Source organism: Sceloporus undulatus, chromosome 3 (genome assembly GCF_019175285.1).
Source record: "Sceloporus undulatus isolate JIND9_A2432 ecotype Alabama chromosome 3, SceUnd_v1.1, whole genome shotgun sequence".
NCBI classification, from domain to species: domain Eukaryota; kingdom Metazoa; phylum Chordata; class Lepidosauria; order Squamata; family Phrynosomatidae; genus Sceloporus; species Sceloporus undulatus.
Window position 1 is genome coordinate 9,199,528 of NC_056524.1, and position 13,537 is coordinate 9,213,064.

The 13,537-nt window shown below is 41.2% G+C and overlaps 1 protein-coding gene across 11 annotated transcripts in view; it reads right to left on the reverse strand.

Annotated features, from left to right (window-relative positions):
- The window catches only part of TENM4 (teneurin transmembrane protein 4), an 840,211-nt gene extending 827,261 nt beyond the window's left edge, over nt 1-12,950 (reverse strand). For 8 of the 11 annotated variants that reach the window (XM_042456133.1, XM_042456132.1, XM_042456131.1 and 5 more), the window contains exon 1: nt 12,517-12,949. The gene's annotated coding sequence lies outside the window, so the exon portion shown is untranslated. Of the gene's footprint in view, nt 1-12,516 lie in introns of all 11 variants that reach the window. The other 3 variants (XM_042456125.1, XM_042456124.1, XM_042456135.1) reach the window with 2 other exon arrangements.
- Nucleotides 12,951-13,537: the final 587 nt, after the last annotated feature.

Below are 13,537 nucleotides of genomic sequence, written 5' to 3' on the forward strand. Positions count from 1 at the left end.
ATTCTGGTCAGTCCAGGAATCTCCTCATCAGGGTTTCGTAACATTCAAGAAACCTTTTTAAATCATTTTTCTAATACTTTTGAATATTCTTTCCCTACTTGGTAGATCTCTCTTATATAAAGTAACACATTCAATGCCCCTATGCAGAATCAAACTATTTGTCCCTCTGGCCAAGAGCCAGATCGGGAAAGTTATTTTTTTGGATTGCAGCTCCTAGAAACCTCTGGCCAACACAACCATCAGCAGGGCAAAGCAAACACTTGCCAAAGCATATATTTTCCGTTTGCTCCTTCCTAACAAAAGTTGTCTCCTTCAGTTAGGAATCACAGAATTGTAGAGTTACAACAGATCCCAAGGGTCATCCAGTCCAACCTATTGCCATGCAGGAACTTACAACCAAAGCACTTCCAACAGAGAGCCATCCAGCCTCTTCTTAAAAATTTCCAAAGAAGGAGACACCACCACAAATTTGTCTAAATATACCCCAAACTCCAAATGGGTTTTCAACCACGGATCTCAGCATATCTTTCACCTTAAACTAACCATCAGTTACTTTTGCTTAGGTGCTTCTAATTAGTAGTACTATAAGAGATGAAAGACAGTCCTTCAGCTCCATGTTGTTAAGTACAGAGAACACTTTGCAGGGAAATACCTTCTGCTGGAACTTGCTAAATTTACTTGTCAAGACTACAGATCTCAGAAATACTGGTCATGATGGCTGGGGAAATTTTAGAAGTTGTATTAAAAAAAAAATCCCTAATTTCTGACATGGTAGTCATGTGCTCTGTCTATCAGAGCTAGCATGGTGCAGTGGTTTAAGTGCTGGACTAGGTTTAGAGAAGACCAGGGTTCAAATCCCCACTCAACCATGTAAATCTACTGGGTGACCATGGATAAGCCTCACTCTCTCAGCTTTAAAGAGAGGCCAGGGTCACCATTAGCTAGAGTCAACGTGAACAACAACAAAACGACAAAGGGATATGAATAAGATTTACTCTTTTCTAACAGTCAATATAATTTTGAATGGATCATTGTTAGTCTCCTTCCACTCATGGCATACACCAATGGCAGGGTAAGTAAATCTCTCCAGATTTTCCAAAACCATAGCTCCCTTCAGGCCTAACCTATTATAGCACATGGTGAAGAATACTGGGAGTTGTTGTCCATTAACATTTGAGGAATTTACTTTACCACCCCAGTTGTACATTTTCAACTTATCATAGAATCATAGATAGAATTGGAAGAGACTGCAAGGGCCATCCAGTCCATCCCCCTGCCATGCAGGAACTCTCAATCAAAGCATCCCCAACAGATGGCCATCCAGCCTCTGTTTAGAAGGTGGCTGACCTACTATCTCATATGTCTGACAGTCAGTTGCTGCAATCCACATGTAGAAACACAATATAGACACAGGCCATGCCTACTTTGTAGATGAGGGAAGGAGAAAACACCAGTCGTGTCTGCATATCAAGTTATCCATATTTATGTTAGCAATGTTTCCATGCGTTAACCCTGAATTATTTTGCAGATAACTGCAATTTGTTTTCCCCATTTCTGGTCTATTCCCCCTGCCCAACCCCTTTTATCAGCTAATGGTGAGAGATGAAACAAGCCAAGGACAAGTCACAGTTTAATCAAGTCCCACTAATAAGCCAACAAACCATGGCTTCTAATTATGGTTTGCTTATAAACCATGGATTGTTCATAATACATGATTTGTTTGCAGGGACAAATTGAAAATCAACAACCTGCAACCTGGCATACTATTGTGTATAAACCTACCACTCTGTCCCCTAGATCCTCAGAAGTGTCTGCCCATTATAATATTAGATTTCTTGTTTTCTTGAAGTCCTTAGACTTTTGGGGTGAGGAAGAAGATGATGAGAAATAAACCAAAAGAGAAATCTTTTGAGGAAAATAATTTTGCCTATCGGCACAGTAGCTTTCAAATGACACGCAGGAATGCAAAGCATACAGTTTTCTAGATTTTTTTAAATACAGAAATACTACTCTGGGAACCGTCAGTGAGCTTTCTCCTGCTGAACTAGGGAGATTAAGTGAAGATCAAATTTCATTCTGCTTTCTCCCGTACCCCAACCATCACCCTACTCTTTGACACAGTGAAAATGCACATATATTTTTAGAAGCATTTTATTAGGAGCTTGTTCCTTCTCAAAACATATTGGTCAAGGATCCATGAATACTCAATTCACTGGCAAGCGGGACGTAGGATTCTGTCAAAGAGCCCAGAAATGCCAATCTGTCAGCCCAAAGCAGAAACAAAAAATATTTTAGCTTTTGAGTCACAATGAGCTAGCCTGGATTTAAAAAAAAATTAAAAATACAAGAAGGGAAGCAGGTAGCAATCAAGACATTAAAATTGAGCTGATGTTGATTTGAGCATTTCCATCTCACAGAGATTTAATCTGCAGAAAGCAATTTCAAATCTGTTTTTTTTCCATTTGAGATATCACACATTTCAAAACATAGGCATTTTGCATACTGCTCAAACTACCCAAAGATGGTTAAATGCTAATCACCTCCTCCCTACAATAGGAACTAAAATGATATATGTCCTATTTGAGGCCTAGTTGTGGGCAGAAACTTTTGGGTCATGCTGGTGGATGACCTTCATGCTGGCGACCCTATTGATTAAGCATCTGAAACTGTTTCCCACAGTTCTCAAACTTTGCTCCTCCAGATTTTTCTTCTCCTAGAATTCATCACTATTGATTGTGTGGAGAACAAAGGCTTCTGGGACTGGGAATCTAAAACATCTGGAGGACCAAAGGTTGAAAGCCATTGTCTAGTTGTAGATGGGGCTAGGCATGGGAGGCACTGCTTTGTTGTGGCTCCATACCTACCCAATGGTACTTAAGGATAAGAGTTTTGCCCATGGGGAAAATTTTGAACAGCCTCATCTTATTCTTTCTGCTATCTAATATGTACCTAAAGCCACTTGACGGTGTTCTAGGATTCATCTTATTCCTCTCTGATACCTATATGAAGTCAGTTGCTGAGATTCTGAATGACAACATCATCAATATAGTGAAGACCCCCAATTATAGATCTTCCTTTCTTTTGACTCCAGTAAGAGGGTATGGCTCCTGGAACAGTATGTGCTGTGAGCAGAGAGATAGGTGAGGCGGAAAAAAAACTGAAGCCCTACCCAGACAATATATAAACACTGATAGCGTTCAGTTTAAGATACTCTAAAATTTAGAAATGAAATAATAACGTTTTGGAATTTCACTGAGTCTAAATGGTGTCACACTCTCATGGAAACCAAAAAATTTAACATGAACCCATAGACCCAAAAATATGGATGCTTAAATGGCCACTGCAGATGTCAATTCCTCCTGGTTGCACTTCATGTGCCAACTGGATCCTTTTGACCAGAGGAGAAATCATATCTCAGTAGAGCATCCCATGTTTTGCATACATTTGCATTTAAGTTCAGTTCCCAACATCTCCAATTAAAAGGATTAAACAGTTAGGGATGTGAAGACATCTATGTGAGACCTATGAGAACTTTTGCTAGCCACACTAGATAAACACTAGCCTAGACAGATGAAAAGTACAACTTCCTAGAAAGGAGACCTGGCTATAGTGATATATGCATGATGTTTTCTAAACCTGGGTGTTGTGGTGCATAATATATGGAGTTGCCTTTGAAAATTTCAGTCAGTATGAAATACCCTCCAACTTGCCCAATTTGGGAGGGACAGTCTCCATTAATCCTATATGGTTCCAATTTTAGGCCCATTTTAAAATGTTCCAGTTTCTCTTGTCTCTTCCTACTTTCCCCCTTTGTCCTCAGCTTACATCCACTGCTGCAAACTGGGTTCAAAATGCAACTGTAGTTTGCATTCATTTAACTTAGCAGAGGGGAGAGGAGAATAGGTAGCCAAATCTTGCCCTTCCCTGTAGACTCAAACAAAGCAAACTGCTGCAGCCTCTCCTACATTGTGTCTTCTTCTTCATTATTCTCTTTTGCCTTTTGGACCAGTCTCTGATGCTGCTTGGCCACATGTGTGCCAGTTTTCATCTTTGAAATCTTGGAGGTTATGGTATGATATGAACCTGGAAGGCTCTTGATATGAACTGCTCACAGCCTTCATATGTACTATATCCAAAATTAACAAGAGTACTGGCTTAACTGTTAAAGCAGAAGATTGTAACGGCAGTCCTCTACTGCTGTTCCTGTGATCTTCACCATTTGCTGTGCTGTTTAAGGCTGATGGGATTTGTAGTTGCTACCTTTGCTTTGAAGGCATCAGTTTTCTGAGACCAAGATATCTTGAAGGAACATCTCATATATTTCCCCAAAGGCTCTTAGATTTTGAAGACACTGATGGGAATGGTTAAATCTCAGGGCTATTTTCGACCTCTCTCTTCAAGGAGTGTGTATTGACATTTCCTCTGTCTTGTAAAACCTTGAATTTTCTGGTTTTGTTCTAAAACACTTGAAATTAGTATTTTCAGCTTGTTTGCTTTAGTCAGCACACAGGCTTAGGTTTTGTTCCTAAAATGTAGGGTTTCTTAATTGTTTGTTTGTGTATAAAAAGATATTTATACAATTTTTCTCCCCAGTGTTGCAGTAGCATTTATGTGGGCAGAATATATGCAGAGGAAGTTAAAACACTATTTTTTTAAATATGAGATTCCTTTTTATTTTAGAAAAACACAACCCTGTTAATGTTATTGGCATAGCACATAAGGTACAAAGCAATAATTATTATTGTGAACGAGATGCCCTTAAAAAAAAAATACTGGTGAGCTTATGTTCCATTGATCAGATAAATACACATAAGTTTATGTTGCAGTTAACCGTGCAATGCTAACATTCAGGTCTTAATTCCCAGCATTTCCCAGGAAAGGTTAGGACAAGGTTAAGCGCTCCTTTCTGCAAGAACAGAACTCCACAGATTGAGGAACATGACCAGCACCCACAGTTATCACACCCTCTAACTGTCCCAATGTAGCAGGGCCAGTCCCAATGAAACACATCACCCCACCTTTTCAGCTGCTATTAAAATGATTGAGTTCCTCTCTCCTCTTCCCACTTTCCCTCTTTGTCCTCAGCTTGCATCAATTGCTGAAGTTCCAATTGTAAAAGTAAGCTGTACTTAACTCAGCAAGAGTTAACTGAGTACAGCAGGGGTCAATTGTCCTTCCCAGTAGGCTTAGGCAGAAGCAAACTATTGTTGCCTGTCCTATCTTGTGTTTCCTAAATATCCAAAAGACGCCAGATCCCATCTGATCTTTGATAACAAGCAGGGACAGCTCTGGTTTGTACTTGGATGAGAGACTGCCAAGGAAATTGCTCTGAGTATCCCTTGCCTATGGAAACCATATGAATTTCATGAATCTGCCATAAGTTGACAAGCAACCTGAAGGGGTGTACATGCACACACAAACACACACACATTTCTGTTGCAGACATAAAATGGTAGGAGCCTCTTGACCCCTATCCTGCTTGCAGTCTTCCCCAAGGTATTGTTGGAAAGAGGATACTTGACTAGATAAGACTGTTGGAGTGTATCCACACTATACAATTATAGCCATTTGATACCACTTTAACTGCCCTGGCTTCACTATATCACCCCCATCACCATCATCATCACCTTTTTTCAAAGTCTAGCACTGGTTTACAAAATTTAAGCTTAAAAAAGGTATCATACAAAGTGAATAAATATCATGAAACTATCCACAGAATGAAAAGCAGTTTGTATGACCATTTAAAAAGGTAACAACAAATATAAACAATATAGCACATTAGGAAAGAGCAATAACAGCCCCCAAAGGCCTGCTGAAACAAAAATGGTCTTCACTATCCTACAGAAGGATAGCAAGCAGGGCAGCCTAACTTTTCCCAGATGGGAGCTCCAAAACCCGGGAGCATCCACCAAGAAGGCCCTCTCCTGTATTCTCACCAGATGTGTCTGTGAGGATTGGAAAGGCAGAAAACAAAGGCAGGCTCAAATGGGAGAGTATGGTCTGTCATGCAACCTGGACCTGAGCCAATGGATAACACAACAATTTCCAGTGGATATGTGTCCTACATGTCCACAGATAGTGGCAAATTAGCATGGGTTCCTAAAACCATAGGATGTATTATGTTATTTGGATTATTACAGTGCACAGAACACTGGGTCTAGATGTACAGCAACAAGGTAGTAGAATTAGGATTCACAAGATATTGGTCTTGACTCCTTTATCAATATGTGTGTATGTGTGTGTGAGAGAGACTCTGTTCTAGATTTTAGTCCAAATTTAAAGAAGCTATCCATGAGGCTAAACCCTATCTCCTAAACAGGTTTAACATAGCATTGCGTAGCTTCCTTACAAGTTTGGACTAAAACCCACAGTGGATTCAGCACCTCACTGAAATGGAAGCCATTGGAGAAGGAAGAGGCTGCTGTCTTCACAGGGAAACATAGAGGCATATTCGTCACGAGAAACTCGAAATGACATAGATCATCTTTCTAGTAATTCGATGATACTTAAACTTTTTACCCTTGAGACCCCCTCCCTTTACATCTTTACATGTGGATGTCATACCCCCTCCCCAATTGTCATGCTATAGGAATAAAAATACTTTGTTTATTTGTGCATATTTTCATTCACTCATTCATAAATAATAATAAATAATAACATTTTTATTTCTATCCCGCTTTTTGCCAGGCAATCAAAGTGGCTTACAACAGGTTAAAATACAGCCATATATACATAATGCCCCCCCCCTTAAAACAAGATTAAACAATGTAAGATTAAAAACTACATATTGATGTAGTTCATGTATATTCATAGTTTAGCATTTTATTAGGAAATCACATGGTTCAAATTAGAATAGTTTTTAAAGTAAATTCAATATGTGCAATGTGTGTGCTGGTAAGGAACTATTCCATCACTTATACAGCCCTTTAAAAAAAAAAGCTTAAGAAAAGGAGTAGGAGGAGGAATGCTCAACTTGAAATATGCTGTTCTGTTGACCAGGAAAGAGTAAGATGCCAAGTTCTGGATATCCTGCCCACTGCCAGCCAGTCAATAGTTTGGTTGCCTCTTCTTTGTCTGGAGGGCCTCATTTAGCTAAACAGAGGAAGGTGGAATAGATGGTCTTGGAGGGTAGTGGCTTTTCCAGATTTGGAGGTCATTAAACAGAGGTTGGAAGGGCGTCTTTCAGGAATGCTTTAGTTGTGGGTTCCTACATGGCATAGGGTTGGACTAGCTGCCCCTTGTGGTCCCTTCCAGCTCTATGGGGATTATCATATGGAAGAGGCACACATCCTCTTCCCATCATTAAATCATCTCAATTGGGCCATCGGGGGGCAGATTATCACACCCCTGCATGCTTATCCTGTTCTTCTCCCATCGATAAACAGTAATGGATGTGCCATTGGGTATTAATTGGGTGTGATAATCTTCTCCCTAATAGCGCAAATGAGACGATTCAACAACAGGGGGAGGGCACTTGCCTCCCATGTGATAATCTCCTATGATTCTATGAATGTCATAATGGGAAGGTGGAGGCCTGGTGGTGCAGTGGTTAGATGCTGGTACTGCAGCTACAAGGTTATGAGTTTGATCCCAGGGCTCCAAGGTTGACTCAGCCTTCCATCCTTTCATAGGTTGGTAAAATGAGTACTCAGCTTGTTGGGGGCAATTGGCTTACAGATTGTAAACCACTTAAAGAGTGCTGAGTTCACTATGAAGCTGTATAAAAATGTAAATAGCTATTGCTGTAAGTATCCCAGATATATAATGCTTAAATGCTGTTATTAGGCTCAATTGGAATAGAGCCATTGGTTCAGTTAGATTGACTTCTGTGTTGACCTGTCATTTAACAATTGATTTTCAGTAGCTTTACTCTACTCAGGATGAACCAACAGGATTACAGGGCCCCTACTAGTTGGGAACTAGGGTTGCTAAAACTGGAGTACCCCAGGCTCTGAGATTTCATAGCCAAATCTGAGACCTAAAGTCAACCTCTACTGGTGTCCCAGAGGGTAAGGCCTGGTGATACCATTAAGCATATTCACTAAGCATGTTGCTGCTAATGTGTCATGCAAATGAGGAAAAAAAATAATCACAAAGGCTAACAACTGAGACAAAAGAGGGAGCAAGTGAATTTCTGGAGACTCTATAGGGTTGCTTCAAAGCAGACTGGAATAGTGGAAGATTCTATGATTCTAAGCTGCATCATTCTGAGTCAGATGACTGGTTCACCACTACTGTCTATTCTGACAGGCAACATCTCCCTCCAGAGCTTCAGACAATAATTCCCATCACCTGCCATACAATCCTTTTAAGTGGAGATATGGAGATGGATCCCGAGTCCTACTGCATGCAATAGAAGTATTCTTCAAAGGGAGAATCATCAAACTACACAACTGTTCTCACTAAAGGGAATTTCCAGGCTAGTGGTTCTCAGACACTAGTCCTCTGCCTACTGTATGTTGGACTAAATTCCAGAAACCCCAGCCATCTTGGTCAATGGTCAGGAATTCTGGGAGATGAAGTCCAAAACACCTGAAAAATGGAAATTTGAAAACTACTTGCACTAGGCTACGTCCTACCTTCAGATCTAGTTCATATTCCAAAGATAGTGCCAATAGTAGTTCAAGGGTTTTAAGATTTCAGTGAGACTGCTGGGGTACCTGTGAGTTTGACAAGCTGAAAGACAGAAAGATACAGGAAGGCAAACAATCTCTTTAGACTGATTTCTACCCAAGCGTTCTTGGGATTAAGGACTTAAAATGACATTGATTTGAAATCCCTAATAGGAAACCACTCGTGTTGTATGCTGTTCACCTCGTCAAACACCCTCCCTTGTTTTCTTGACTGTAGTACTACTCACAACGTTAGATCTGAAAACACCAAGTTACGTAAGATCTTAGTTCTGCTCTGTTGTAAAGATGCAATTCTGTCAGAAAATGAACCACCTGAATAGAAATTGGAATAAAACTAGGTTTGACATCCCATGGGTGTGGGAAATAAGCAACAATGAGATAAAATGAGATGGTACATAGCATATATTTATCTATCTTGCCTCTGCCAAAAACAGGAACACAGTTAACCTTACTTTAGTGTTCCTGGACAGGAAAATGGAAGCAAATGCTGGGTTAAAAAGAATGGAAAAAGCAGAAGTTTGTTCTTGTTTTCTAAGTGAACTGCTTCACTGGCTGGAGAAGAAAGGGGGTCTCTTATTAGATGCTCTTGGATGCTAGGGTTATGGACATAAAGAAATCCGGGTACCAGATAGTACCTTCAAATAAGACAAAGACAAGGCAGCATTCTCAATTAGTTGGCCTCCTAACTAAAATAAAGAAAAGAAGTAGCACTTCAAGAATTCTAAAATCCCCCCAACATTCTTAACCTCTCTAAAACCAGACTCCAGACAAGTAATCCCTGCTATCTTTTCATTTTTGCTCAGTGACATAAGAAGCAATCTTTCTGCCTTTTCCAGTAAATACAAACCAGTCACCATTCCCCTCCAAGCAGAGAAAGGATAGAAGCTCTGGAGTTGCCCATTTGCCAGAATGAGTGAGCTTTTTCTCTCATTCCATTTTGCCTGCAGACCCTCCCCCCAAAACAACAGGTCTGGATTTGCAAAGGCGGCAACATTTTAGAAAGATGGTTAAGCAGAAGGAAACCACTGCTGTTTTCCTATCCTGGTTACTTTTAGAGGAAACAGGTTGCAAGCAACACAGTGCAGACAACCACAACATGCACTCTCTCTTATTCTCTCTCGCATTCTCGCACACACAAAATGCTAGTCCCATTCTCTAAGAAATTCAACAAAGCCATGCCTTGCTGGAGGTGTAAGTGACAAAAACTCACATCCCTGCAATCTCAATACATTGTGTTGCTGAACAAACAAAATAAATAAATAAATAAATAAATAATCCAGAGAAGGGTTTACTTGCTCCTTGAGGGAAGGAATCTGTAGAAGCAGGGAACCTAATGGCTCCCAAACAGGCTGCACCAAGGAGAATTTTTTCTGTGGACTTGCAGTAGGTTTTCACCTAGACACCTACCTAGGATGAAGGAAGATGCTTTTAACCAGTCACAAAGGAGAAATGCATGGAGATCCACTTATAGAGAAACAGTGGCCTTGCACACGTGTGAATTCAAGAATAACCTCTGCAATCTCACTGTTTCCAGTCCTCAATCCCTGCCACAATGTTTCAGGGAATGGGGATCTCCTCCCCTCCCTTCTTTAAGTCCTGCCTAGCATACAGAGAAAAATATTACTACCCAGAGCATGCTGGCTTCTTCTTCCAAGCCTGCAAAGTAGCTACAGGCGGTGAAACAGAAAAACAGACCTTGGGAAAGGTGCCTGGCTCTGGAAAGGCCAATGAAATAAATTAAATGCAGACAAGTTGCTTGACTTCACAACAAACCAGCCAGCTCCTCCATTCCTCGTGGCACCCCAAGAACAAATGCTAAGAATGAGATTATAACCTTGGTTCGATGTGTTTCCTACCTCCAAAGGTAAGTGTGTTGCATTTCTATGTTGTACACATACCCCAGCATCACTCACCATCTGTGACTGAACCTGATCGAGGAAGAATGTATCATTCTGGATGGGCATAATGTCAACTGGATGGAGGACACGATGGGCAATGACGAAGTCTTGTTTGTCCTGCTCTCTCAAAAGTAAATGATGTTCATGAACCAAAGCAAGCAGACCAATATTGGTAACAGGGATTAGTTATGTTCCTGCCATGAGGCAGCACTGAATCAAAAAGGAAGGGAAAACTCAATTTAGAAGACAGTCAACTTTCACTCTAGTTCATCATTAGACATTTGCCATCATGACATGACCATGAAAGTTTGTGTAGGTTTTCTTTAAATTTGTTCATAATAACAAGGAGATATGTTTGCTTTCTTGTATAAAAGCCATCATATTAAAAAATATTTTCAAGAAGACAAGAAAGGTACATAATTCCAGAGAATGAACATCTCATCTACTTGGAGAAATCTAGTTTCCTATCAGAAAAAGGGACCATTAAGATCAAGGACGTTGTCCGACCAAACTGGAATGGATTTAATGTTTTGCCACATGCTCTCCTCCACCAGATTCAAAAGACAAAGTACTTCCAAGGAACATCACAGTCAGGGCAACCTTTCACAAATACCATCCCCTCATGCAGTCCTCCTTTCTTTTAAAAACTACAACCCAAGTTCAAAACTGGATACAGTACTTTTTCCTCCAGCTTTCCAATTCCGGCTCCTTCCAACCTCCTTCCCTTACAAAAGAGGAGACAGAACGAATCAGGCAACACCATACATGTTATCTGGGCATCTATGGCCAAATCTCACTTTACATTTTTTTAAAAAATCAGGCTCAACATAGGTCTTTAAAACATCAGTCCTGATACAAAGGTATGGATATATATATATATATATATATATATATATATATATATATGGAAACCTTTCAATGTATCAAACTGGTGATAAAGTAGGGGGTGAGAAGAGGTTAAAACAAACATTCACAGGAAGATAGATGGCCTCCCTGCTTCTTCATTTGTAAAAAATAATAATAATAAGTGCAGGGAGGACTTCTTCAAATCCTTTTGACAGTAATTTCTTTCCAAAAGCAAATGTTACCATGGCCCCATTCCCTTGGAATGCCTTAAAATGTCAGCCAAAGCCACCTTAGATCCAGATGTAAACAGACCTCCCCCCAGAACACCAAGGAGGACAAGTCAAGGTAAGGAAGGGCAAGGAAGGGCTGGAGGGGCAAAGAAGGGGGACCCCCCTTCATCTTCCCAACATCTCTGATGCTCAGCCACAGAAGATCTCAAAGAACTTCTTGATCTATTTGGACACCCTTTTCCTTTTTTAAAAAATATCCCCTTCCTCCCAACCTTGGGTAGCGAAAGATCTCAGGACTGGATCCCTCTAGGGTCACCCTTGCCAGAGCCAGGATTTGGGGTGCAATCTTCCCAGCACCCAGGAGCTGTGCTTGTCTCCAGTTTATGCATGGAGCTACTGCAAGCCCAGAGGCTGCATGGATTGGGGGTCAATAATAATAATAATAATAATAATAAAAATAATAAAAATAATAATAATAATAGAGGAGGGAGACTGGGTGAGAGGAAGAGGTAAAGAGGAAAAAAAAGGCACCAGCCATTGCATTGCCTTGCCTTGCTGGGGATGAGTGGGGGTGGCACAGCCTTTTGCATCCCCCTCCCTATAGCCCAATCCCACTATACAATGCATAAGGGACCAAATGCATCTCTTTCCCCCCTATATATGGGAAAGAAGCCCCCCCCCCATTTGTTTTTTAAAGAAAAGGATTGCAGCAGAAAAAGGATCCAGGGAGGGGGAAGGGAGCTGGGAGATCGCGAGAGATCTGGGTAGATCTGAAATCCTGGGTTGATTTAATGGGGGGGGAGGAGGAGATCTAAAGAGGAGGAAGAGAATGGGGAGGAAGATCAATCCCATACACATACACACACACACCTAAAAAATAAAGAGGAAACCCAAGCGTCGAGAGCTTACCATCCCTGCAGAGGTCGACCTCTTTTCTTCCCCCTCTCTCTGGTGGTGATGCTGTGTGTCTGGCTTTGCAAAAAAATTGAAATAAAAATAAATCTGTCCAAAGAGCTCGATTTCCAAGGGGGGTGGATTTAATTTGGGGTTTTGGAGGAGATCAAGCCCCAGCAGTTCAAAAGGAAAAAAAAAAGCCAGGCGCGATCAGCCTTAGATTAAACCCCCATCGTGGGAAAAATATAAAATAAAGCCAGCCTCCCTTTTATTTCCCCTCGATCTGATGATGAGGAGGATGATGCTGGTGAAGAAAAAAATATGGACTATTCAGGATGGAGGCACAGAAGGTCCAGCTGCAGTCCAAAGAAGCTTGCGCTTGGCTGCTGTTCTCTCTCTCGCCTCCTCCTCCTCCTCCTTCTTCTTCTCTCCTTCGCTCTCTGGGCTTCTGGCTCTCTTATACGTCCACCCATAGGAGGGAGAGGCGAGACACAACCACACACTCACACACCCAGAGACACACACACACACAGACAAGGCATGAAGGGAGCCAGAGAAGCAGGTTTGCATGAATGGGAGACTAGGAGCTGTAAGCCAGAGGCTCCCATGCAGGCATTCCAAAATTGGTCTGCACCATTCACACCAGCAGCAGAGGCAGCATGAAAGAAATGCCAAGCCTCAGCCAACTCCTGGCAGAAAAACCTCTCAGACCTGGACACCGACTAAAGAAGATCAAAGAAGAAAGTGCAAAAGCAGGCTTAAGGTTGAATGTCAAGAAAACCAAAATAATGACCGCCAAGGACCTTCACACATTGAGCCCATAGAATCATAGAATCATAGAGTTGGAAGAGACCACAAGGGCCGTCCAGTCCAACCCCATTCTGCCATGCAATGACGGAATAGAAACATAGTTTTTTGTGGGGGTTTTGGACTATGCGGCCACGTTCCAGAAATGTTTATTCCTGACGTTTCGCCAGGCTGGCATCTTCAGAGCATGCATTTGCAGATGCAGGAATCAACTCTTCAAGAACATGAC